This window comes from Giraffa tippelskirchi, chromosome 2 (genome assembly GCF_054371585.1).
Source record: "Giraffa tippelskirchi isolate mGirTip1 chromosome 2, T2T-mGirTip1v1.2.pri, whole genome shotgun sequence".
NCBI lineage: Eukaryota > Metazoa > Chordata > Mammalia > Artiodactyla > Giraffidae > Giraffa > Giraffa tippelskirchi.
Genome location: NC_137276.1, coordinates 73,678,822 through 73,706,560, shown reverse-complemented (window position 1 = coordinate 73,706,560; position 27,739 = coordinate 73,678,822). Strand labels below are relative to the sequence as shown.

General features: G+C 39.0%; 1 protein-coding gene across 5 annotated transcripts in view; it reads right to left on the bottom strand.

Annotated features, from left to right (window-relative positions):
* Nucleotides 1–27,739, bottom strand: part of RTKN2 (rhotekin 2) — a 255,209-nt gene that overhangs the window by 115,581 nt on the left and 111,889 nt on the right. The window contains exon 15 of one of the 5 annotated variants that reach the window (XR_014076535.1): nt 13,337–13,443. The exons of the other annotated variants lie outside the window; for them this stretch is intronic. The gene's annotated coding sequence lies outside the window, so the exon portion shown is untranslated. The remainder of the gene's footprint in view (nt 1–13,336; nt 13,444–27,739) is intronic. 5 annotated transcript variants of the gene reach the window in all.

Below are 27,739 nucleotides of genomic sequence, written 5' to 3'. Positions count from 1 at the left end.
CTACCAGAAAGCTGAAATAATGAGAATTTTTTGTGCAACATATGAAATGGTAATGCCCCTGGAGCATTAAAAGATTCTAAATTCTTTTGAATCATAGAAAATTAAATTTTGTTCAGTATAATTTTGTGGTAAGAATGTTTAAGAGAGTTCTAATTCTTTGAAGATAATAATTAATCCACATGTAGCCTATGGTAATTCTTTTTAATTTCAATATAAAAATAGTATATTTGCATTTCCAGGAAACTGGCTTTGTGTTTCTAGTCTAATCATATCCTGAAATGTATAGCACATCATAAATTTTATAAAGTTTGATAACGGATCACATGTGTCCTACTTTATTAGCTATAACTGATTCATGTGGTTTCAAGTAAGAGAAACTCATTCAATCTGGCTAAAGGAAAAGGCATGATATATTACTGTGATACTGGCCTCTTTCATACAATTCAAGCTAATGCTCAGGCATAAACTGGAACCAAGCTAGAGGTCTGTGAGAAACCTAGGAATTTATGTTTTCACTCTGCCTCTCATCTCTACTTCTCTTTGTCTACCTGATTCATTCATTTCTTGGTTTGCAAACCAACTTCTGTTCTTATTCCCTCCACTAGATGGAAAGATGGGTAATTGACATTATGTATTATTGGGGCTTCCCTGGTGGCTAAGCTGGTCAAGTATCTGCCTGCCAATGCAGGAGATGCAGGAGACACAAGAGACATGGATTCGATCCCTGGGTCGGGAAGATCTCCTGGAGAAGGAAATCAGAGAAGCCTGGCAAGTTAAAGTCCATGCAGTTGCAAAGAGCCAGTCAGGACTAAGCATGCACATAAGTTCAAGTTAAGTCAAGTATGTTAACATCATTAACATTTTTATGAAAAATAACTATATTTTAAAAAATAAAATCAGGGAGGAAAGTAGCATTATTTTGTGTGCTATGTGTGCTCATACACTTCAGCTGTGTGACTCTTTGTGACCACGGGAACCAGAGCCCATCAGGTTCCTCTGTCTATGTTTTTTTTCCCGTCAAGAATACTGAAGTGAGTTGTCACGTCGTCCTCCAAGAGATATTTCTGACCCAGGGATTGAATCCTTGTCTCCTATGTCTCCTGCATTGCAGGCAGATTCTTTACCTGCTGAGCCATCAGGGAAGCACTGTTTTGCAGTTTTACAAATCTCATTAATGTCTAGCTTAATAAGAAACAGCCTGATACTCATATATGCTTTTGCATTTAACCTTTTATGTTATTTTGGCTAAAGTATATGTAGAAAACCGGCCTCACTGATTTTGTAACTGCCATTTGTCTGAGGTTCAGCTTTGGTTTCTTGTTTTTTGGATATTTGTTTTACTCTCCCTTAATGCCATAACAGGGCTTCCCTGGTGGCTCAGAGGGTAAAGCATCTGCCTACAATGTGGGTGACCTGGGTTCGATCCCTGGGTCAGGAACCTCCCCTGAAGAAGGAAATGGCAACCCACTCCAGTATTCTGGCCTGGAAAATCCCATGGACATAGAAGCCTGGTGGGCTACAGTCCATGGGATAGCAAAGAGTTGGACACGACTGAGCGACTTCACTTCACTAATGCCGTAACAAACCACTTGTGGAGTCTTCGTTCCTGACCAGAGATCAAACCCTGAGCCTTTGGAGTGGGAGCATTAACTCCAAGACTCTAGACTACCAGAGAACTAACCCTAGGGAGTATCAAAAAGTAAGAACTCACACAAAGGAAACCCCTTGAATACAAGACCTGGCATCACCTAATCACCAGTAGCAACCTGTGCAGGACACCTCTAAACAACAAACAAACAAAAATACAAAGCAAATCAGCAGCAGACAGGGGTACCACCTCACTCAGCCTTGCACATCAGAGGAAAAACAAACAAAAACTCAGCACAAATCTCACTCTATATGAAGCTCACACAAACCACTGGACAAACCTTAGGAGGCCAGAAACCAAAAGGAAGAAATAATTCAACTTTCTTCAAGGGAAGAATTCAACTTTCCTTGAAGACTGGGTAAAGGAGACCTCAAACACAATAACTTAAAAAAACAAAAACAAAAAGGAGAGAAATACTGCACAAATGAAGGAACAAACTAGAAACCCAGAAGCCAAATAAATGAAGAGGAAATAGGAAAATTACCTGAAAAAGAATTCAGAATAATGATAGTAAAGATGATCAAAATCCTTGAAAACAAAATGGAGAAAATCCAAGAGTCAATTAACAAAAACCTAGAAGAATTAAAGAATAAGCATACAAACAACACAATTACTGAAATTAAAAATACTCTAGAAGGAATCAATAGCAGAATATCAGAAGCAGAAGAATTAGTCAGTGAGCTGGAAGATAAAATGGTGGAAAGAATTTCTGAAGAGAAGAATAAAGTAAAAAGAATGAAAAGAACTGAGACAGTCTCAGAGACCTCTAGGACCATATCAAACTCACCAACATTCAAATTATAGGGGTCCTAGAAGAAGAAGAGAAAAAGAAAGGGTATGAGAAAAATTTTGAAGAGATTATAGTTGAAAATTTCCCCAACATGGAAAAGGAAATAGCCAATTAAGTCCAAGAGTCACAAAGAGTCCCCTACAGAATAAACCCAAGGAGAAACACACCAAGACACATACTAATCAAACTAACAAAGACTAAACACAAAGAAAGAATATTAAAAGCAGCAAGGGAGAAGCAACAAGTAGCATACAGGGAAACCCCATACGCTTAACAGCTGATCTTTCAGCAGAAACTCTGCAGGCCAGAAGGGAATGGCAGGGTATATTTAAAGTACTGAAAGGGAACAATCTACAACCAAGACTAATGTACCCAGCAAGGATCTCATTCAAAATCGATGAAGAAATAGAAAGCTTTTCAGACAAGCAAAAGTTAAGAGAATTCAGTACCACCAAACCAGCTACAGTCATCAAGACAGTATGGTACTGGCACAAAAACAGAAATATAGACCAATGGAACAAGATAGAAAGATCAGAAATAAACCCATGCACCTATGGGTACCTTATTTTTGACAAAGGAGGCAAGAATATAAAATGGGGCAAAGAGAGCCTCTTCAATAAATGGTGCTGGGAAAACTGGACAGCTACATGTAAAAGAATGAAATTAGAACACCTTCTAACACCATACACAAAGATAAACTCAAAATGGATTAGGGACCTAAATGTAAGACCAGAAACTATAAAACTCTTGGAGGAAAACATAGGCAGAACACTTGATGACATAAATCAAAGCAAGATCCTCTATGACCCACCATCTAGAGTAACAGAAATAAAAACAAAAGTAAACAAGTGGGACCTGATTAAACTTAAAAGCTTTTGCACAGCAAAGGAAACCATAAGCAAGGTGAAAAGACAACCCTCAGAATGGGAGAAAATAATAGCAAATGAAACAATTGACAAAGGATTAATTTTCCAAATATACAAGCAGCTCATACAACTCAATACCAGAAAAACAAACAACCCAATCAAAAAGTGGGAAAAAGACCTAAACAGACACTTCTCCAAAGAAGACATACAGACGGCTAACAAACATATGAAAAGATGCTCAACATTGCTCATTATTAGAGAAACGCAAATCAAAACTGCAATGAGATATCATCTCACACTGGTCAGAATGGCCCTCATCAAAAAGTCTAAAAACAATAAATGCTGGAGAGGGTGTGGACAAAAGGGAAGGAACACTTTTGCACTGTTGGTGGGAACGTAAATTGATACAGCCACTATGGAAGACAGTATGGAGATTCCTTAAAAAAAAAAAAAAAAGGAATAAAACCACCATGTGACCCAGCAATCCCACTCCTAGGCATATACCCTGAAGAAACCAAAATTGAAAGAGATACATGTATCCCCTGTTTAGTGTAGCACTACTTACACTAGCTAGAACATGGAAGCAACCTAGATGTCCATTGATAAATGAATGGATAAAAAAGTTGTGGTACATATGCACAATAGAATATTACTCAGCCATAAAAAGGAATGTATTTGAGTCAGTTCTAACAAGGTGGATGAACCTAGAACCTATTATACAGAGTGAAGTGACTCAGAAAGAGAAAAATAAATACCATATTCTAACACATATATACAGAATCTAGAAAAATGGTACTGAAGGATTTATTTACAGGGCAGCAATGGAGAAACAGACATAGAGAATAGAGTTATGGACATGGGGAGAGGGGAGGTGAGGGTGAGATGTACGGAAAGAGTAACATGGAAACTTACATTACCATATGTAAAATAGATAGGCAATGGGAATTTGCTGTATGGCTCAGGAAACTCAAACAGGGGCTCTGTATCAACCTAGGGGGTGAGATGGGGAGGGAGATGGGAGGGAGTTTCAAAAGGGAGGGGATATATGTATACCTATGGCTGATTCATGTTGAGGTTTGACAGAAAACAGCAAAATTCTGTAAAGCAATTATCCTTCAATAAAAAAAAATATTAAAAAAAAACTGGCCTCACATAGATATGTATTTGGTAAAGGCAGAAGTATTTTAGTAGCTTTTTAATATATTCATAGATAATCTTCTTTGATACTATGTAAAGTCTAACAAGAGATAAATGCAATTTGAAATCATATCAATGAATATTTTGTACTCTGTTACAATAGTATACATTAGTTTATCTTGCAATTTTACCTATGCAGGATTTTGTAAGATCATGAGGTCATTTGGAAAATACTAGTTGGCTGAGTTATGTAGATTTTCCAAATGTTGATGAATTTCATTAAACAACATACAAAAATCACAGCTTCTAATATCACTACCAATCTTTTCATAATAGATTTAAGTCTTGGGAAACTTAAGTCATGGTAACAGATACTAGTTTTCCAAAATTCTAATGTTCATTTGAAATCTTAAATTTCAGCAATGGAAACCAATATTTTCAATTGCATGTCTTGTAGAGACAGACTGACTTCATCCATTTTGAGAAAATGTCTGCCAAAGAAACAAGTCCAAATAACCATAATTTGCCTGTCAGTTGTTCTTTTAAGTAAAAATGTTCCATATAAAAAGAAAAAGTACAGCTGAGCTCACAACCCAAGAAACCATAGAAGTGCTTTTCCTTAAGAAAACTGTCACACTTTGGTACAGAGGAGTACTTCATTCATATTCTTAATTATGAAATATAGGAATATTCATAATTTCTGTTTCACCAGAATACTAAAAACACATGTAACCAAGCATCAATGTTTAATAAAATTAATGTGCTGTGCTGTGCTTAGTTGCTAAGTTGTGTCTGACTCGTTGCAACCCCCTGGACTGTAGTCCACCAGGCTCCTCCGTCCATGGGGATTCTCCAGGCAAGAATACTGGAGTGGACTGCCATGCCCTCCTCCAGAGGATCTTCCCAACCCAGGGATCGAACCAAGGTTGCCCACACTTCAGGCGGATTCTTTACCATCTGAGCCACCAGAAAAGCGCCTAAATTTTTACTAATCCATCAAGGATATTTAACAAAACTATTTTTTCTCTCCCATATGATAGTGAAGGAATTGTGACTATTAAGTACAGTCTGGTGTTCCTGCTAACATGCCAGTAGTTTTATCCATTAGTGCTTTTTCAAACCATCAGTGTAAATGTCAACATAGTCAACTAGGCAAATTATATTTTCAGTGTTATTATGAAAAAAGTTTTGTTTTCTCATATTGCTGAAAGGGTCTCTTCCATTATCACTATTGCCAAAGTTTTGTGGATCATACTTAGAAAACCAGTTATATACCAACCTGCTAAATGTACATTCATATTAGCTGACATAATTCAGCAATTAAATCTTGTTCTTTTTGTGTAACATCTTGGCAATAATAAAGTATACATCCATACTAAAAGGGAAACATCAAATTTTAAAAATTATAAACAAATTATAACTTTTAAGCTTATAATTTGTTTTTGGGAGAATTTTAAAACTCAGACTGGTAAAAAACCTCAGAAATTATAGAGCTCAATATAACCTCCAGTGGAAGAATATTTAGAACAATAAATGTTTTGGTTTCTGTTTGATGCATTAATTTGCAGGAACTGAGAAGGCCGTGGATAGAGCCACGTGGTAAGGCAATTTCCCAAATCACATAAGATTAAGAATGCAAGTAAATTCTTAATTCTTAGCTACCACAAATAGATTTGAAAGTTAAAATAATAAAAAATAAAAACAATTATATAAAGAAAAATTTTCAAAGGAAGCAGTTACCACATCTAGTATTGGTTTGAAGTCATCACTGTTAATTTACTTAGACTCAGAGATACAGAGCTAATGAAAGGGTCCGTTAATCCAGAATCAACAATTTACTAGTTGTGTAACCTTGAGCAAGCGAACCTCTCAGGCCTGTTTTCACATGTGCAAAATGAAAGCAACAGTCCATACTTCACAATCTTGCTGTATTACATGAACTAATTACAAGCTAATATACCTGCTGAACAGTACCTGGCACATAGTAGATACTTAAAAATGCTATTTCTACCTTTTAAAGCAGTGATACATTAGAGAAATTCAATTGCTAGTCTAACAAGTTAGTCTTTATTATACACTCTAAAAGAATCATTAAAACATCAAGAGTTACCTAGAGTTAATAAGCCAACAAAGGTGACAAGATGTAATAATAGCAATAATAATACTCTGTTCATCTAAAAGAAGGCAAAAAAAGAGGAAGAGGGAACAATGAACTAATGGCTTCAATAGAAAACAATAGCAAAATAAAAGATTTAAACTTTGTCATATAAAAAATCACCTTAAATGTAAATGATCTAAATAAACACACTAATGAAAAAGCAGAGATTGTCGGATTGGATGAAAAAGCAAGACCCTAACTGTTTAGTCCTAGAAAAAACTTGCTTAAAATATAAAGCACAAATGAAGTCAAATGTAAAAAAAAAAAAGTAAAAGGCTGAAATGAGAAGCACCAGGATAACATTAATCAAAAGAAAGTAAGAGTGACTATGTTAATATGAGGTGAAGTAGATTTCAGAGCACAAAGCAAAGTTAGTGACAAGGAGAAAGAAAGTCATTTCACAAAGATAAAGGAATAAGTTCACCAGGAAGACATGAAAATCCTAAACTTTTATGAAACCAATAATGGATTTTTAAGATAGATGAGTAAAAACTGATAAAACTGCAAAATATATATATATATATATCCATGATTAGAGTTAGGGATTTCACTATCCCTCTCTCAATAATTGACTAACAAGGTAGACAAAAGGTGGATAACAGGTACATAGAAGAGTTGAACACCACAACTGAACTTAATTGACATTTATAGAACATTCCACTCAATGACAGAATATACATTATTTTTAAGTGCATGTACATAGAACACTTATCAAGAGACACCCCATTCTGCACCCTAAAACAAATCTCAACATGCTTAAAAGAATTCAGTCTATATACAGCATGATCTCTGACAGTGGTATTAAATTTGAAATCAATACCAGAAAGATCTGTAGAAAATCATAAAATGTTTAGAAACTAAATAATAATCTTCTGCTAAAGCTGTAATCCTGGAGAAGGAAATATCAACCCACTCCAGTATTCTCACCTGGAGAATACCCATGGACAGAGAAGCCTGGCAGGCTACAGTCCATGCAGTCACAAAGAGTCAGACATGACTGAGCAACTAACACACAAAGCCATAATTAGAGAAGAATTCATGCACTACGTGCCTGTAATAACTGTAAGAAAAAAAGAAAAAAAGAGCAGTCACAAATTAGTGACCTCAGCTTTCACCTTAAGAAACTGCAAAGTAATGAGCAAATGAAATTCAAAGTAAGCAGAAGAAAAAGAATACAGGATTAAGTGAAAATCAATGACCCTGAAAATGCAAAAGCAATTAAAAAATCAATAAAATAAAAACTGATTTTTTGAGAACAATAAAATTAATAAGCTTCTAGTCAGACTAATCAGAAAAAATAAGAAAAGAAACAAATCAGTGCTATGTCAATAAATTTGACCGCTTGGATGAAGTGCATAAATTCTTTGAAAATACATATGTTAGTATATACACATATATTTTCTAACTCTGTCAGTAGAGAGAACTAGAAGCAAGGATACCTCAGTAACAGTGAGCACAGTGAGCTATCAAATCTTGGTTTCTAACACCATTCCCCAATAAAAGGAACCAGGGCTCCTTGGAGAAATGGCTGATTCTAGGATTGGGGCAGGAAATACACAGATGAGCCTGGAGAATTTTGTAGTACCAGAAAATGAGGAAGTGCTCAAACAAATACACAATGTCTGAGGTATGTCATAGGAAAAAAGGGGCCAACTGAAACAGCTCACCTAGATGAGGTAGTGTTTTATCACGTCTCATCACTCTCCTTCCTTCCTTCTATATTGTACTCTTTGGAAGGAAGTCACTATGTGTAGCCCTGGTTTATGGAATGGGAAGTTCTGCTCCATCTCCTTGAGAGAGGGGTATCTACATAAATTACAAATGTATAACACATATAAAGGTATATTGGAATTCTCCTTTGCTATTTGTGCACACATGCTAAATCACTTCAGTCATGTCCAACTCTTTGCGACCCGACGGACTGTAGCCCAGCAGGCTCCACTGTCCATGGGATCTTCCAGGCAAGAATACTGGGGTGGGTTGCCATTTCCTCATCCAGGGCATCTTCCCAACCCAAGGATCAAACCCACAATTCCCGCATCTCCTGCATTGGCAGGCGGGTTCTTTACCACTAGCGCCACCTGGGAAGCCTTGCCATTTACTCATTCATTTTTGTCAGTATGAGTTCATGAATAGTTATTTTCCACTCTTTATTACAATCCAAGACTACTTTATTTTGTTGTTCAAATAGTTTCAGCTTTGGCTACTGGGAGCACTTTCTTACATTCCAGACTCATCTTGTGCTGTCCCTATGCCAGCAAGAGACTCAGTCATTTTTACAAGGAGCTCTGGTTCCTTTTATTGGAGAACAGTATTTAGAAGCAAGATCTGAGCATATTCATTTCTACTGGTATATCTTTATATATAGGCATTCTAAGTGAATAGAGCTAAGATACAGATAGATATGTAATAGAAAGGGTTCATAGTGATGCTTCCAATTCTAATCCATCACAGTAGGGTATATTCTACATCTAATCCATCACAGTAGGGTATATTCTCCCTTACCCAATAGTGGGAAACCTGGCTCCCATTATCTTCAATATATTTACTCCTTTATTCAAGCCTAAAATGCACAAAAGATTGTTTCAATGGAATATAACAACGTGTCACTTGATAAAAAGGTCAATCTCTGTAACAGAGGCAGTGGAGGAAAAAAGTTAAGCATAGCTCTGGAGTTAGACCTTGAATCTATCACTTCCAAGGTGTTTACCTTTGGTCAAGCTACATCACTATTCAAGCCTCAATTTCTTCATCTATAAAATGATATTATCTACCTTATTGGGTTGGGTAAAGACTAAATGGGTGGCTATAGTAGATATTCAGTAAATGGGGGCTAAATGCTGTTTTGGTACAGTTAGGGAACCCTCTTTAAATACTATGTAGAGTGAAAATCTTAAGGCCTCATTGTGCCTAGAACACTTTCCAGACTATTACCAAAGGAACTTAACAGAGGGATAAAAATGAGGCTCACTTTTCATGGCACAGCTTCTTGTGCTGTTTAAAAATTTTGCCATGTATCTGAGTTACTTTTATATTTAGAAAGACAAATTTCATCTTAAAAGGTGATATGGTTAATTAAAAGTTTCACTTAATATCTCCAATAAAAAGTTTGAAGACGATGTCTGTGAAGCTGGTTTTCCTAAGAATACAGTGCCATATCCCATTGTTTTATGGCACCAGAAAGAAACTCTGACCTGCTAGTAATGTTCCTGTCATTATGTCCTCTGTCTCTCTATTTGTTCACTCAACAGATGCCTACTGAGCATCTAACTTGTTCCAAACACTACTGGAGACACCGTGGATACAGCAGTCAACAAAACCAATAAAAAATCCTGGTCCTCATGGAGCTCACATTTTAGTGTGGGAATGTTTCACATATCTATTGCTGCTTAATAAACTACCCCAAAACATAGCGTCTTCAAACAAACTCTTCTATTTCCTCAAAATTCTATGATTTAGGAATCCAGGGCCTGGTTTGACAACTCTGTTTCATGTAGTATCAGATAGTGGGTCATTCACTCGACTCCATTCATCTGATGGCTATTGGGATAGAAAGTTCAAGAAGCCTCTGCTCAGTGTGGAGTAAGACTTTACTATGTCTGGAGCCAAGGAGTACTCATCCATATATGGTCTCTCTCCACTTGGCTAGCCAGGCCCTCCTTCCAGTGTGGTGGTCTTAAGGTAGTTGGTTTTCTCACATGGCTATTCGCCTCCAAGAGGAAGTATTCCAAACATGGAAGACGGAAGCCCAGATTCAAGTGGAGGGGAAACAGACTCCATTTCTTGAAGGCAGGTGTGGGGAGCAGCAATGTCACATTAGAATTAAGACAAGAAGGAAGGGAAGCTAACTGGGGCAAGAACATTTTAGGCAGAAGAAACAGCAAGTGCAAAGGCTCAGAGGCAGAAACATGCCTGGTGTGTCCAAGATCGCTAAAAGGCCAGAATGTCTAAGGCAAAGAGAGTGAGGCATTTCAAGAACAGCAGTAGATACAGTTACAGAAGTAAGGGGCCAGTATAATGTGTAGAGACTTATTGGTCATTTGGCTTTCACTCTGAATCGAATGGGGAGCCTTGCATGACTTTTGAGTATGGAAGAGATATAATCTGACTGGTGTCTTCCCAGGATCCCTGTCTGCTGTACTAAGTATAGACAACAGGAAGCTAAAGAGAAGTGGGGAGGACAGTTGGAAGACAATTGCCACAATTCAAGCAACGGATGATGGTGGTCTGAATTAGGGTGGAAGCAACAGGGATGTGGTAACTTGTTGGATTCTGGATATAAATAAATATTATAACTGTTAATGGCTATGTCTGGGTAACGAGAATATTCAAAAGTGATGCTGGGATATGAGAGGAGGGAGTAATACATATCTTTTGTTTGTTTTAAAATTTTAATACCCTTCTATGTCATGTATTTATACATACATATATATATATATATATACACACACACATATACATATATAAACACACATATAAAGCTGTGCCCTTTATTTCTTACATGATTTAAAAGTTACATAAAATTTGTGTGGTTGGTGAAATGAACCAAGTCACCACAAGTCTCACCAGGAATGCCCGTGTTGGATCAAATTACCAACAATGTCCTTTTGAATTCTAACAATGATTTCTATGACTGGGAATCAACTGGTAATTCTTACCTTCACTTCCCCCTTAGCCTTCTGTGAAATTTTGAGTGTGTAAACAGTCTCTCTAATTCACTTGTCACATCTTGAAAACAGTACCAAGAACTTTCAGTGCTTTCCTACCTCATAGGAAATTTGAGGTTGGATTAGATAAGGTGTTCAAATACTTTGAGTTACCACAAAGACAGGTGCTCATGTAGGTAGAATATTATGCTGCTACTGCTGCTAAGTCGCTTCAGTCGTGTCCGACTCTGTGCGACCCCATAGACGGCAGCTCACCGGGCCCCACCGTCCCTGGGATTCTCCAGGCAAGAATACTGGAGTGGGTTGCCATTTCCTTCTCCAGTGCATGAAAGGGAAAAGTGAAAGTGAAGTCGCTCAGTCATGTCTGACTCTTAGCGACCCCACGGACTGTGGCCTACTGGGCTCCTCCATCCATGGGATTTTCCAGGCAAGAGCACTGGAGTGGGGTGCCATTGCCTTCTGCTGGAATATTAAAAGACATAGTAAAAATAAGCTGTTTCTGCGTTTTGATCACATAAGGCATTTTGATACTCTTGAACTATTACTTCTCATTTAGTCTGCTGTTAAAATGAGTGTTTCTCCCTAAACAGTATTCATTTTAGCATTTTTGTTCATGCCTTCTGTCAAACAAGATTTCCTCAGCCTTTGATTTTTATCAAGATTTACCTGACTTTACTCTTCAAAGCATTTAATTCAAAGTTCACTCTATCAGTGGGTGTATTAGTTGAGTACCTGAAATACCACTACTGAATGCCACAATAATTTGTTTTAATATTTCTCTTCACAGGAGACATACTCACCAAAGACATCTACTAATGAACAATGAAGTGACTGTCTAAACAGCAGACATCTTTAAAAGAAAGTTACTGGTAAATTCGGAATGGAAAATAATAAACAGCAACAGCTCTACAAAGCGTTCATTCAGTGCCTCTCAAGACTTCTTCTAAAGTCATTGTTGTGTGTTGGGTACTGTATTAGGTGCTAAGAATACAGGACAACACATGTCTTTTCCCTCATGAAGATTATATTCTGCCAGAGAAATGCTACATCGTATTTTAAATTTTGTGCAACTGTTCTAATGTTGTATTTGAGATGCTATGTGAAGAGGAATTTGGAGATTGACGGCAGTATTTGTTTCTGGAGACTATGCAGTGGATTATTTAAATTTTGAAAAAAAATTGCCTTTACTCTCACAAAGGTGAAGAGGAAACCAGAAAGTCACTGCCAGGAAGAATCACAAAGAGTAGTCAGAGGAAAAGGTTGCAAGTTTCAGAAAAAATGAGCCAACTGAATATGTAAGACAAGTTGAAATTAGGCTGATAGTTCAGGCATTTTGAAATTAAAATGTCATCCAATTAAAAAAAAAAGACAAACTTTCTTAGAACTGGAACTTATAAGAAATCAGGCTGAATGTTCTAAACACAAACAATCTAAAAATTAAAAAACAAACAAAAGAATTATGGCAAAATAGAGGCTGGAATAGATGGATATTATGGGTTGCGGAAGTGTTTCTGCCTTGGGAAGGAGGTTGAAACAGATTGCCTCTGAGGTTCCTTTCTAGCCTAAGGAACTTAAAATAAGTACAGCAATTGTGAAGTTACATATTCTCGAGAGAAAGATTTTTCAACAACCAAATACACCCAAGATGCTAATATTCTATTTATATTTTCTAATTATTTAACAGCATTCTTGAACCAGAGCTGAGTAAAGAAAATAGGCCTTGTTAATTACTGAAGAGAGAATAAAAGTATAGCTTTTACCAGATATTCTCTTGCCTCATTAGAAATATTACCATTCACTGGTCAAACACCTGTCAAATTTAAAAGGTAAACCACTGGGTCAACAGTCAGTCCAGGACCCCTACCACCCCACTCCCAAGTCCCCAGAAACCTTGCTAAAATCTTTTCCATTGCTCTTGCCTCCGTGTTCTAATTAATTTGCCACCGACACATCTGATTTAAGTGCCAACTTCAGACAACTCTTGTTTTGTCTTACAATAATTTAACTTGACACTTCTTGCTGCTATAATTTATCATAAATATGACCTTCAGAGTAAAAATAAAAACTCACATTTTTGATTGGCAACCTCTCCAAGTTGACTGGCACTTAGGCATTGAGTCCTAAGCTAATAAGTGTTTGATTCAATCAGTTCCTCCACCTCTGAGCCAAAAATTGCTCTTGGAGCAAAAAGAGACAAACAGGACATAATCAAATTTACAAGGTTTTGTACAGCAAAGGAGACACAACAAAATGAAAAGACAACTTACAGATTGGGAGAAAATATTTGCAAATGATGCAACCAACAAGGGCTTAATTTCCAAAATATACAAACAGTTCATACAACTCAACAGCAAATAATAATAATAATAAACAACCCAATCAAAAAATTGGCAGAAGACCTAAAAAGACATTTCTCCAAATAAGACATACAGATGGCCAACATGCACATGAAAAGATGCTCAATGCTAACTTGCTTCAGTCGTGTCTGACTCTTTGGGACCCTATGGACTATAGCCGGCCAGGGTCCTCTGTCCATGGGATTCTCCAGACAAGAATACTGGAGTGGGTTGCCATGCCCACCTCCAGGGGATCTTCGTGACACAGGGACTGAACTGGTGTCCCTTATGTCTCCTGCACTGGCAGGCAGCTTCTTTACCACTAGCACCATCTTGGAAGCCCTCTATACTGTTGGTGAGAATGTAAGTTGGTGAGAATGTAAATTGGTCCAGCCACTATGGAAGACAGTATGGTGGTTCCTAAAAAAATAAAAATACAACTGCCATGTGATCCAGCAACTCCACTCCTGGACATATATCCAAACAAAACTATAATAAGATACATGCACCCCTATGTTCATAGCAGAACTATTCACAGCAACCAACACATGGAAACAAACTAAACATCCATCAATAGATGAATGGATAAAAGAAGATGTGGTGCACACACACACAGGAATATTACTCAGCCATAAAAAGAATGAAATAATGCCATTTGCAGCAACATGGATGCAACTAGAGGTTATAATACTACGTGAAGTCAGAAAGAGAATAAATACCATATCATATCTCATATGTGGAATCTAAAATATGATACAACTGAACTTATCTACAAAACAGAATGAGACTCAGAGACACAGAGGACAGACTTGTGGTTGCCAAGGGGGAGGGGCAAAGGGAGGGATAGATTGGGAGTTTGGGATTAGCAGATGCAAACTGTTACATACAGAATGGATAAACAACAAGGTCCTACTGTATAGCACAGGGAAGTATATTCAAAATCCTGTGATAAACCATAATGGAAAAGAATATAAAAAGAATTTACCTATGTGTGTAACTGAATCACTTTGCTGTTATATGAGAAATTAACGCAACATTGTAAATCAATTATACTTCAATTTTAAAAAGTTCTTTTGGTAAAGACTTGCCTTACTTTCAAACTGTGGTAAGACATCAAAGGAGGGGCTCTTGGGTCGGTTGGTTTTTAAGGAAGAGTCCAGGTTAACCTAACATCAGAGTTCATGGTATGATTATATATTACTACTAGCTCTTCATCTTGTAGCCCAAGCTCGGCTGTTTCCTAGTTTATCAGATATTTCTTGTGCTCAGAACAACTTCAGTGGATCGTACACTAATAATATCCTTAGTAGCTAACATCTATTGTATACTTACTGTTTTCTTGAACTTTAGAGATAGTTTTACATACAGTTTCTCATTGAATTCTTGGCAACAACACTCTGAGGAAGGTTCTATTATTATCATTTTACAGGGTTTGAGGCTTAGCAGACTTAGATACTGGCCTAAAGCCAGTCAGTGACAGCAGCACCCTTGGGACTGGAACCCAGAGTAGTGCTCTTTTAGCACTAAGATGGAAGGAGACTGTAAAATATGATGAACCACGGGAGGGAGCTGGGTCATCACACCTTTGCTTTTCTCTACTCCATGCCTGACTACTCTGCCTAGGGGATCTCACTTTTACCTGTTTTGCAGGCAGATTCTTTACTATCTGAGTCACCAGGGAAGCCCATTCTTAACATATAAACATTCATCTTGTATTTCTTTTATTTTACATTGGGGAAATATTCTATAATTCAGTTAAAGTTTCTACTTAATGGACAGATACACTTAATGTTCCTCTGTATGTACCCACATGAAGTTTTCCTAAAGGACAAGTTAAATGAGTGACTTATTAGAAACAGAATTGATGAAGGGGACTGCTCTTGACTTCACAGGGACAAATATGGAAACTGCAACCATGGAGGAAGACAGAACACAGTGAACATCTTTGCATTCTTCTGTTTGGAAGAAGAACTGGAATGGGTATTGGTACAATAGGGAATGTGGCTACCAGCCCTGTCAGAGAAGATGTGTGGTTTAAGGAGATATGTTCTTTCCTTGATTCATAGGCTCGAGAATTAGTTGAGGGCTAACTAGTGGGTAGGGCTTCCCTGTGGGTCAATGCCTGACATGCAGGTTCAACCCCTGGATCAGGAAGATCCCCTTGAGAAGGGAATGGTAATCTACTCCAGTATTCTTGCCTGGAGAATGCCATGGACAGAGAAGCCTGACAGTCCATTGGTCACAAAGAGTCGGACGCAACTCAGTGACTAAACAACAATTAGTGAGGAAGGAAGCCCTTGGAAGACTTGAAGCACTGAAAATTTTGGTGCCTTCCTCCCTCCACCCTATATAATTCAAAAACAATTCTATACCAGAGCATAAATACAAATATTATACATGTGATGGAATTAATATAATTTCTTATTAAAAAATCTGGTCTGTCTCTTCTGTGTGTGTGGGTTTTGTTGGATTACTGAGTAATCCAGTCCTGAGTGGTGAAAATGTAAGGTTCTAGAAGGCCAATTAATTTAAAAGAAAAAAAAAGTTAATCTAAAGCTCATTGGCTTCTAAAGTGAATGTTCAGCAATAATTCACCAAGACTCAAGCAATATGCTGGATGAGCCATTTTCAAACTATTTTGGGGAACCCCAAGGTCCTATAGAGAAGGTTCTGGGCCTGCTAGGAAGTGAGATGGATGATGAAGTAAGATAGAAGTCAAGGACCCCGCACTCCTTTCTCACCCCAGGGTAGCTCCAGTTTGACCCATTTTACATATTAAAAAGCCTACAGAAGATTTTATTTGGAAATGGGGCTCTGCTGCTGAAACAAAACTAAACACACTGTACCATTGTCATTTCAATGCTGGTTACTGGTCAGACAAATATTTTTTTTTCTGACATGAACTAAACCCCATGAATCAATGCAATGAATCTATATACTCTGTGAGGACAAAGACTAGCCTTCATCCTCCTCTTCTTAACATCCAGGCAGCTAACGAAGTCCCACTTTTAATGGGGACTAGCAAAGTGCTGGCTGAATTCTTATCTTTTGTTTTTTTCCCAAAAATAGTATATAAATTGTACAACTTATCAACTGATTCCCAGGAAGTTCATGGCAGAAAATTAAACAGATTATTTTCACTGGAATTGATAAGACTCATGGTACATTTAGTCCAACCCTTTCTGGGTTCTCCAGTCTAAGTACTTTATTTTAGTAGTTGATTTGGTTGAAATCAATCTCAAGTGTAATCATATCGCTAAATTTTCACTGAATTTACTTTTTTGGGATGCTGCTGCATGACTTGATAAAGGTGTTGAAGTATACTGGGCACATTCTTCTAATTTCCCTGAGACACTCTAAGTGATTCTGGGATGATATAATAGCAGGCCTGCTCTCACAAGTAACTATTTAAAAAGCACTTTTGGTACCACAAATTATAAAAACAAACAAACAAAAATCCAGCCAAATCAAACAAAATACACAGTTGAATTTCCCCCAGAGGAGAATAGGAATCATGGAATCCATTCAAGTGGACACATATAAATGAGGTTTGCCCTGAGCCCCTGAATAGTTTCCTCCTTTCAATACGATGACCACTCTGTGTCACTCTTCACAGCCCTTTAGGGCTCTCCTTCCCTCTTGGCTACTGAAAAGAGAATTTGATAAATCTAGTCATACTAAGATGTTGCAGGTGAAAGCAATTTAATGTGTCACCATCTCCTTGCAAAAAGGCTGGCAGGTAAGAAAAAATTCAGTCAATGGTGTCACATTAGTGACCTGGATACATGTGAGAAGTTTTTCTCTTCTTCGAAAAATATGTTTATAAAGCCAGGGGAGGCTTGATCTTCTCAGCACCTTTATATTGACAAAGCAGGACTAATAAACTGGTCCCTGTCTTTAATGAACTTAACATGTAGGGGTGGCATTTATAGGTTATTCATTTTTTTTCTTCTAAAGACAATTTAATGATGAGCATGGTCAACAATACTAACCGTAGCTAACTTCCACCCTTTCTACTCTAACAGAGAGTAAGCCAGATGTGATCTGTACATACTAAGCCCACATGGCAGATTTCTTCAGCTACCAAATAAAAGGCAATACTTAAGTCTGACATTCGAGGCCTTCCATGAGCTGACTCCACTTGTCCAGTCAACCTTATTTCTCACTAATTCCCAACCATACACAATTCAACCATTTCAAGCCCTTGGCATACCCACACTTGATTTTGCTTTTTAAAAATATACACTGCCATGGAAACAAATCTACCCAAGTCTACTGATTAAAATAATAGGGTTCTGGCCTGGAATTTCTCAAGAGGCTGCCATTATCTAGGCTTCTGGATCTGCTTGTGAGTACTCATTCAAAACTTGGTGTTGGTTGTTGAGGGGAAGTCTCAGTTTCTCCCCACATGGGTCTCTTCTAGGACTGTTGGAGTATAACTGCTACTTCCCTCAAAGTGAGTGATCCGAGACAGACTGCTTAGGTATGAGTTATTCTTTCTTCCTAGCTTCACAAGAATCCCTAGATTCAAGGGATTAGATCTGATAGAAAGAGTGCCTGATGAACTATGGACGGAGGTTCGTGACATTGTACAGGAGACACGGATCAAGACCATCCCCAAGAAAAGGAAATGCAAAAAGGCAAAATGGCTTTCTGAGGAGCCCTTACAAATAGCTGTGAAAAGAAGAGAAGTGAAAAGCAAAGGAGGAAAGGAAAGATATAACCATCTGAATGCAGAGTTCCAAAGAATAGCAAGGAGAAATAAGAAAGCCTTCCTCAGTGATCAATGCAAAGAAACAGAGGAAAATAATAGAGTGGGAAAAACTGGAGATCTCTTCAAGAAAATTAGAGATACCAAGGGAACATTTCATGCAAAGATGGGCTCAATAAAGGACAGAAGTGATGCGGACCTAACAGAAGCAGAAGATATTAAGAGGTGGCAAGAATACACAGAAGAACTATACAAAAAAGATCTTCACACCCCAGATAACCACGATGGTGTGATAACTCACCTAGAGCCAGACATCATGGAATGTGAAGTCCAGTGGGGCTTAAAGAAGCATCACTATGAACAAAGCTAGTGGAGGTGATGGAATTCAAGTTGAGCTATTTCGAATCCTAAAAGATGATGCTGTGAAAGTGTTGCACTCACTATGCCAGCAAATTTGGAAAACTCAGCAGTGGCCACAGGACTGGAAAAGGTCAGTTTTCATTCCAATCCCAAAGAAAGGCAATGCCAAAGAATGCTCAAACTACCACACAATTGCACTCATCTCATACACACTAGCGCGGCAGCTACGACGGCGCACAAGTGTGGCCAAGAGGAGATACCCCAGGCCGGAGGTCAGGGCGGCGGCCGAGAGGAGCTACCTGGCATCTGAGGTAAGGGGCGGTGGCTGCGCTTTGCTGGAGCAGCCATGAAGAGAGACCCTGAGTCCAAGGTAAGAGAAAGCCAGGTAAGACCATATGCACTGAGAGAGGATCAGGGGGCAGATAGACTGAAACTACAGTCACAGACAACTAGCCAATCTGATCACATGGACCACAGCCTTGTCTATCTCAATGAAACTAAGCCATGCCATATGGGGCCACCAAAGACTGATGGGGCATGGGGAGAGGTCTGACAGAATGTGGTCCACTGGAGAAGGGAATGGCAAACCACTTCAGTATTGCTGCCTTGAGAACCCCATGAACAGCATGAAAAGGCAAAAAGATAGGACACTGAAAGATGAACTCCCCAGGTCAGTAGGTGCCCAATATGCTACTGGAGGTGAGTGGATAAATAACTCCAGAAAGAATGAAGGGATGGAGCCAAAGCAAAAACAACACCCAGTTGTGAATGGGACAGGTGATAGAAGCAAGATTCGATGCTGTAAAGAGCAATATTGCACAGGAACCTGGAACGTTATGTCCATGAATCAAGGCAAACTGGAAGTGGTCAAACTTGGCAAGAGTGAATGTCAACATTCTAGGAATCAGTGAACTAAGATGGACTGGAATGGGTGAATTTAACTCAGATGACCATTATATCTACTACTGTGGGCAGGAATCCCTTAGAAGAAATGGAGTAGCCCTCATAGTCAACAAAAGAATCCGAACTGCAGTACTTGGATGCAATCTCAAAAACGACAGAATGATCTCTGTTCATTTCCAAGGCAAATCATTCAATATCACAGTAATTCAAGTCTATGCCCCGACCAGTAATGTTGAAGAAGCTTAAGTTGAATAGTTCTATGAAGACTTACAAGACCTCGTAGAATTAACACCCAGAAAAGATGTCCTTTTCATTATAGGGGACTGGAATGCAAAAGTAGGAACTCAAGAAAAACCTGGAGTAACAGGCAAATTTGGCCTTGGAGTACAGAATGAGCCAGGGCAAAGACTAATAGAGTTCTGCCAAGAGAACGCATTGGTCATACCAAACACCCTCTTCCAACAACACAAGAGAAGACTCTACACATGGATATCACCAGATGGTTGACACTGAAATCAGATTGACTATATTCTTTGCAGCCAAAGATGGAGAAGCTCTATACACTCAGCAAAAGTAAGACCAGGAGCTGACTGTGGCTCAGATCATGAACTCCTTATTGTCAAATTCAGACTGAAATCGAAGAAAGTGGAGAAAACCACTAGACCATTCAGGTATGACCTAAATCAAATCCCTTATGACTACACAGTGAAAGTTAGAAATAGATTTAAGGGACTAGATTTGATAGACAGAGTGCCTGATGAACTATGGACGGAGGTTCGTGACATTGTACAGAAGACAGGAATCAAGACCATCCCCAAGAAAAAGAAAAGCAAAAAAGCAAAATGGTTGTTATGAGGAGGTCTTACAAATAGCTGTGAAAAGAGAGGAAGCCAAAAGCAAAGGAGAAAAGGAAATATATAACCATTTGAATGCAGAGTTCCAAAGAATAGCAAGGAGAGATAAGAAAGCCTTCCTCAGTGATCAATGCAAAGAAATAGAGGAAAACAATAGAATGGGAAATACTAGAGATCTCTTCAAGAAAATTAGAGATACCAAGGGAACATTTCATGCAAAGATGGGCTCAATAAAGGACAGAAATGGTACAGACCTAACAGAAGCAGAAGATATTAAGAAGAGGTGGCAAAAATACACAGAAGAACGATACAAAAAAGATCTTTACGACCCAGATAATCACGATGGTGTGATCACTCACCTAGAGCCAGACATCCTGGAATGCAAAGTCAAGTGGGCCTTAGGAAGCATCACTATGAACAAAGCTAGTGGAGGTGATGGAATGCCAGTTGAGCTATTTCAAATCCTGAAAGATGATGCTGTGGAAGTGTTGCACTCGATATGCCAGCAAATATGGAAAACTCAGCAGTGACCACAGGACTGGAAAAGGTCAGTTTTCATTCCAATCCCAAAGAAAGGCAATGCCAAAGAATGCTCAAGCTACCACACAATTGCACTCATCTCACACGCTAGTAAAATAATGCTTAATATTCTCCAAGCCAGGCTTCAGCAATACGTGAACCGTGAACTTCCAAGTGTTCAGGCTGGCTTTAGAAAAGGCAGAGGAACCAGAGATCAAATTGCCAACATCTGTTGGATCATCGAAAAAGCAAGAGAGTTTCAGAAAAACATCTATTTCTGCTTTATTGACTATGACAAAACTTTTGACTGTGTGGAACACCACAAACTGTGGAAAATTCTTAACGACATGGGAATACCAGACAATCTGACATGCCTCTTGAGAAACCTGTATGCAGGTCAGGAAGCAACAGTTAGAACTGGATATGGAACAACAGACTGGTTCCAAATCGAAATGAGTATGTCAAGGATGTATACTGTCATCCTGTTTATTTACTTATATGCAGAGTACATCATGAGAAACGCTGGGCTGGAGGAAGCACAAGCTGGAATCAAGATTGCTGGGAGAAATATCAATAACCTCAGACACGCAGAAGACACCACCCTTATGGCAGAAAGCAAAGAAGAACTAAAGAGTCTGTTGATGAAAGTGAAAGCGGAAAGTGAAAATGTTGGCTTAAAACTCAACGTTCAGAAAACTAAAATCATGGCATCTGGTCCCATCAATTCATGGCAAATAGATGGAGAAACAGTGGAAACAGTGACAGACTTTACTTTTTGGGGCTCCAAATCACTGCAGATGAAGTGACTACAGCCATGAAATTAAAAGATGTTTGCTCCTTGAAAGAAAAGTTATGACCAACCTAGACAGCATATTTAAAAGCAAGAGACATTACTTTGCCAACAAAGGTCCATCTAGTCAAGGCTATGATTTTTCCAGTAGTCATGTGTGGATGTGAGAGTTGGACCATAAAGACAGCTGAGCATTGAAGTATTGATGCTTTTGGACTGTGGTGTTGGAGAAGACTCTTGAGAGTTGCTTGGACTGCAAGAAGATCCAGTCAGTCCATCCTAAAGGAATCAGTCCTGAATATTCATTGGTAGGATTGATGCTGAGGCTGAAACTCTAATACTTTGGCCACCTGATGCGAAGAACTGAATCATTTGAAAAGACCCTGACACTGGGAAAGATTGAAGGCGGGAGAAGGGGATGACAGAGGATGAGATGGTTGGATGGCATCACCTGACCAATGGAAATGAGTTTGAGTAAACTCCGGGAGTTGGTGATGGACAGGGAGGCCTGGCGTGCTGCAGTCCATGGGGTCGCAAAGAGTCAGACACTACTGAGCAACTGAACTGAACTGAACTAGCTTCACTAGTCACATAACACCACTTCCACCATACTCTCTTTATTACCAGTGGATCCTGGAATCCAAATTCAAGGGGAGGAGAATCAGGCTCTACTTTTGAAATATGTCAAAGCATCTGTGAAACTGAAAGTGAAAGTCACTATACAATCCATGGAATTCTCTAGGCCAGAATACTGGAGTGGGTCCGTATCCCTTCTCCAGGGGATCTTCCCGACTCAGGAGTCGAACCAGGGTCTCCTGCAATGCCTGCAGATTCTTTACCAGCTGAGCTATCATGGAAGCCCTCAAGGCATCTGTGGACATATGCTAAACCACCTCAATGCTCCATGCTCCTGCCCCATTGTTCTTTCTGTTTCCTTGCTCAGAAAACTCTCTCTCATATCTGCAGAGCTCAATCCCTACAAGACTTTCTATATACATTTAGCAGCATTCCTGGTCTCTTGCCACCAGATTCAAGCAGCATTCTGAATCCACATAAGGGCAATTGAAAATGTCCCCAGACATTGCCAAATTTTCCATGGAACACAAATTACTCCTGGCTTAGAACCACAGTTCTAGATCTTAAGTTCTGTATTCATTTTTTCACCCCAATGATAAAATATGTTGATGTAGTCAGTACTCTCGGAAAACAAAACTATTGTTTCAATCAGTATGCCGCCGAAGACCCCAGCTATTCCTGTCCAAACTTCCTTAGGCTCCCCTCACTCCTCTGGATTATTCAGCCAACTTATTTTTTCTTATCTTCTGCTGTTTTGTTTTTTTTTTTTCACAAGTATTGTCTCTTGATTTTTACCAAAAAGAAATGCAATTAATGAAAACCAACTCGTATTTTAAGCCTGGCTCAAATACTCATTCTCCCAGAGGTCCTTGGATGGAATCTTTTCCCCCCTTTTATATTTCTACTGTACTGCTGTTCTCCATAGCCTGCTAGTAGAGTCAGGTTTACATAAACCCAAACCTTCCCTCCCAAATGCCTCTAGGGCCAGGCACGATACCCAAATAGTATAGCCTGGATCTAACTGTGAATGACATCGATTTTCATTAGGGTCTTTAATATGAAGAGATACTTCAAGTGATCACATCACTAGGGAAAATGAGTTTAGAGGTTAGTCTGGCAAAACTTCCCCTCAATTTTTTTTTCTTTTTTTGCTATTTCACCTTTATTAGAGGCTGTAGTACAATGAGGTTGATCTCTCACTTTGGATCATTACTGATTACTTTCAAATCCTGTCTCATAAACCATGAGATTGTGGGCAAGTTACTTAGTTTTTCTGTCCCTCAAATTGCTCATCTGTAAAATGATGGCTTTTATAATACTAGCTCATGGGGTTTAATCATAAAACAGATCAACTTAGAGCTGTTCCAGCTGAATTAGGAGAAGGAGAAACGCTTGGCATCACCCCCACAGACTGCAGTCTCTAAAGGTATGAACTCAGGAACCTATTGCTCTCTAGATTTGTTTGAGACAAACACCATTTTAGCGGTTCTACTGATAAACATGTTGAACTGGTAAATAATAGCTCAAGACAACACGGCTAGTGAATTTTTTCCAAGGACTAGAATCCAGTTCCCCAATTCATAAACTAAGTGCTCTTACCACAAAATCTGCAAACTCTGGTACTTTCCCAGCATCAAGATCTTTTCAAAGGAGTCAGTTCTTCACATCAAGTGGCCAAAGTATTGGAGCTTCAGCATCAGTCCTTCTAGTGAATATTCAGTACTGATTTCCTTTAGGATGGACTGGTTGGATCTCCTTGCAGTCCAAGGGACTCTCAAGAGTCTTCTCCAACACCACAGTTCAAAAGCATCAGCTCTTTGGCACTCAGAATTCTTTATAGTCCATCCAACTCTCACATCCATATATGACTACTGGAAAAACCATAGCTTTGATCAGACGGACCTTTGTTGGCAAAGTAATGTCTCTGCTTTTCAATATGCTGTCTAGGTTGATCATAGCTTTTTTTCCAAGGAGCAAGAGTTTTTTAATTTCATGGTTGCATTCACCATCTGCAGTGATTTTGGAGCCCCCAAAAATAAAGTCTCTCAGAGTTTCCATTGTTTCTTCATCTATTTGCCATGAATTGATGGGACCAGATACCATGATTTTAGTTTTCTGAATGTTGAGTTTTAAGCCGACTTTTTCACTTTGACTTTCACTTTCATCAAAAGGCTCTTTAGTTCTTCTTTGCTTTCTGCCATAAGGGTGGTGTCATCTGCATATCTGAGGTTATTGATATTTCTCCGGGCAATCTTGATTCCAGCTTGTGCTTTATCCAGCCCAGCATTTCTCATGATTTACTCTGTGTATAAGTTAAATTAGCAGGGTCACAACATACAGCCTTGACGGACTCCTTTCCCAATTTGGAACTAGTCTGTTGTTCCATGTGCAGTTCTAACTGTTGCTTCCTGACCTGCATACAGGTTTTTCAGGAAGTAGGTAAGGTGGTATGGCATTCCCATTCCTAAGAATTTTCCACAGTTTGTTGTAATCCACACAGTCAAAGGCTTTGGCATAGTCAATAAAGCAGAAGTAAATGTTTTTCTGGAACTCTCTTGCTTTTTCGATGATCCAATGGATATTGGCAATTTGATCTCTGGTTCTGCTGCCTTTTCTAAATCCAGCTGGAACATCTGGAAGTTCACGGCTCATGTACTGCTGAAGCCTAGCTTGGAGAATTTTGAGCGTTACTTTACTAGCGTGTGAGATGAGTGCAATTGTGCAGTAGTTTGAGCATTCTTTGGCATTGCTTTTCTTTGGGATTGGAATGAAAACTGACCTCTTCCAATCCTGTGGCCACTTCTGAATTTTCCAAATTTGCTGGCATAGTGAGTGCAACACTTTCACAGCATCATCTTTTACAATTTGAAATGGCTCAACTGGAATTCCATCCCTCCACTAGCTTTGTTCATAGTGATGCTTCCTAAGCCCCACTGAACTTCACATTCCAGGATGTCTGGCTCTAGGTGAGTGATCACACCATCATGGTTACCTGGGTCATGAAGATCTTTTTTGTATAGTTCTTCTGTGTATTCTTGTCACCTCTTCTTAATATCTTCCGCTTCTGTTAGGTCCACATCACTTCTGTCCTTTATTATGCCCATCTTTGCATGAAATGTTCCCTTGGTATCTCTAATTTTCTTGAAGAGATCTCTAGTCTTTCCCTTTCTATTGTTTTCCTCTATTTCTTTGCACTGATCACTGAGGAAGGCTTTCTTATTTCTCCTTGCTATTCTTTGGAACTCTGCATTCAAATGAGCATATCTTTCCTTTTCTCCTGTGCTTTTCACTTCTCTTCTTTTCACAGCTAGTTGTTAGGCCTCCTCAGACAGCCATTTTGACTTTTTGCATTTCTTCTTCTTGGGGATGGTTTTGATTACTGCTTCCTGTATAAAGTCACAAACCTCCACCCATAGTTCTTCAGGCACTCTATTAGATCTAATCCCTTGAACCTATTTTTCACTTCCACTGTATAATCGTAAGGGATTTGATTTAGGTCATACCTGAATGGTCTAGTGGTTTTCCCCACTTCCTTCAATTTAAGTCTGAATTTGGCAATAAGGAGTTCATGATCTGAGGCACAGTCAACTCCCAGTTGTTTTTGCTGACTGTATAGAGCTTCTCCATCTTTAGCTACAAAGTACATAGTCAACATGATTTCGGTATTGACCATCTGGTGATGTCCATGTGTAGAATATTCTCTACTGTTGTTGGAAGAGGGTGTTTGCTATGATCAGTGCGTTCTCTTGGAAGAACTATATTAGCTTTTGCCCTGCTTCATTCTGTACTCCAAGGCCAAATCCGTCTGTTTTACTTCAGGTATCTCTTGATGTCCTACTTTAGCATTCCAGTCCTCTATAATGAAAAGGATGTCTTTTGTGGGTGTTAGTTCTAGAAGGTCTTATAGGTCTTCATAGAACCGTTCAACTTAAGCTTCTTTGGCATTACTGGGAAGACTTTTTTTGGGGCACAGACTTTTATTACTGTGATACTGAATGGTTTGCCTTGGAAACGAACAGAGATCATCCTGTCATTTTTGAGATTGCACAGAAGTACTGCATTTTGGACTCTTTTGTTGACTGATGAGGGCTACTCCATTTCTTCTAAGGGATTTTTGCCCACAGTAGTAGATATAATGGTCACCTGAGTTAAATTCACCCATTCCCTTCCATTTTAGTTCACTGATTCCTAAAAGGTCAATGTTCACTCTTGCCACCTCCTGTTTGACCACTTCCAGTTTGCCTTGATTCATGGACCTAACATTCCAGGTGTATACCAGGAGAACTTCGAGACTGAGCCAGACCTGCCTTTGAGCGTTTGAGTGTCTCCTGAGGAGGTATGGGTCAGCAGTGGCCTGCCAAAGGGGCAGGCACTCTGGGAGCGGCAGACCTGTGTATGGCATAAGCCCTCTTGGAGGAGGTCGCCATTAACCCCACCACAGAGCCACCAGAGCTTACACAGGACTAAGGAAATCGACTCTTGGAAGGCACAAACAAAGCCCTGTGAGCACCAGGACTCAGGAGAAAGGAGCAGTCACCCCACAAGTGACTGACCCAGACTTGCTCATGAGTGTCCAGGAGTCCTACTTAGTTTGACTTATTTTCTTGAGCTGGCATTAAAGCCCTGCTCATGGTCCAGCAGATGGTAACCTTCCCCTACTTCCATTTTTGCTTCAGCCATGCCAATCTGCTTGTTGATTCTGGCCTTAACAGTAGGTTAACTGCTCTATCCAATAATTCTTTTCTACAAACTTCCATGACAACTCATCTCCCTTAAATTAAACTCCTACAGCCTGTTGAATAAATTGACTTCTACTTATTTCTCCTAGATTTGAAAAATCTTTTTATGACATAGTCTGACGTCAAAGATATTCATAGTATGTAATTGTGCGCTGCTTAATTCATCATTTTAGTAGTAAGATACAAGGCCTTCTGCACTTGTTGAAAAATTGCTATGTACAAGATGTCATACCCCTTATGGATCTCTCAGAGCACTTAAAATCATATGCATAAGATGGAGAGCTCTATACAGTCAGCAAAAACAAGACTGGGAGCACACTGTGGCTCAGATCATGAACTGCTTATTGCCAAATTCAGACTTAAATTGAAGAAAGTAGGGAAAACCACTAGACCATTCAGGTATGACCTAAATCAAATCCCTTATGGTTATACAGTGGAAGTGACAAACAGATTTAAGGGACTAGAACTGATAGACAGAGTGCCTGATGAACTATGGACAGAAGTTTGTGACATTGTACAGGAGACAGAGATCAAGACCATCCCCATGGAAAAGAAATGCAAAAAAGCAAAATGGCTGTCTGAGGAGGCCTTACAAATAGCTAGGAAAAGAAGAGAGGTGAAAAGCAAAGGAGAAAAGGAAAGATATTCCCATCTGAATACAGAGTTCCAAAGAATAGCAAAGAGG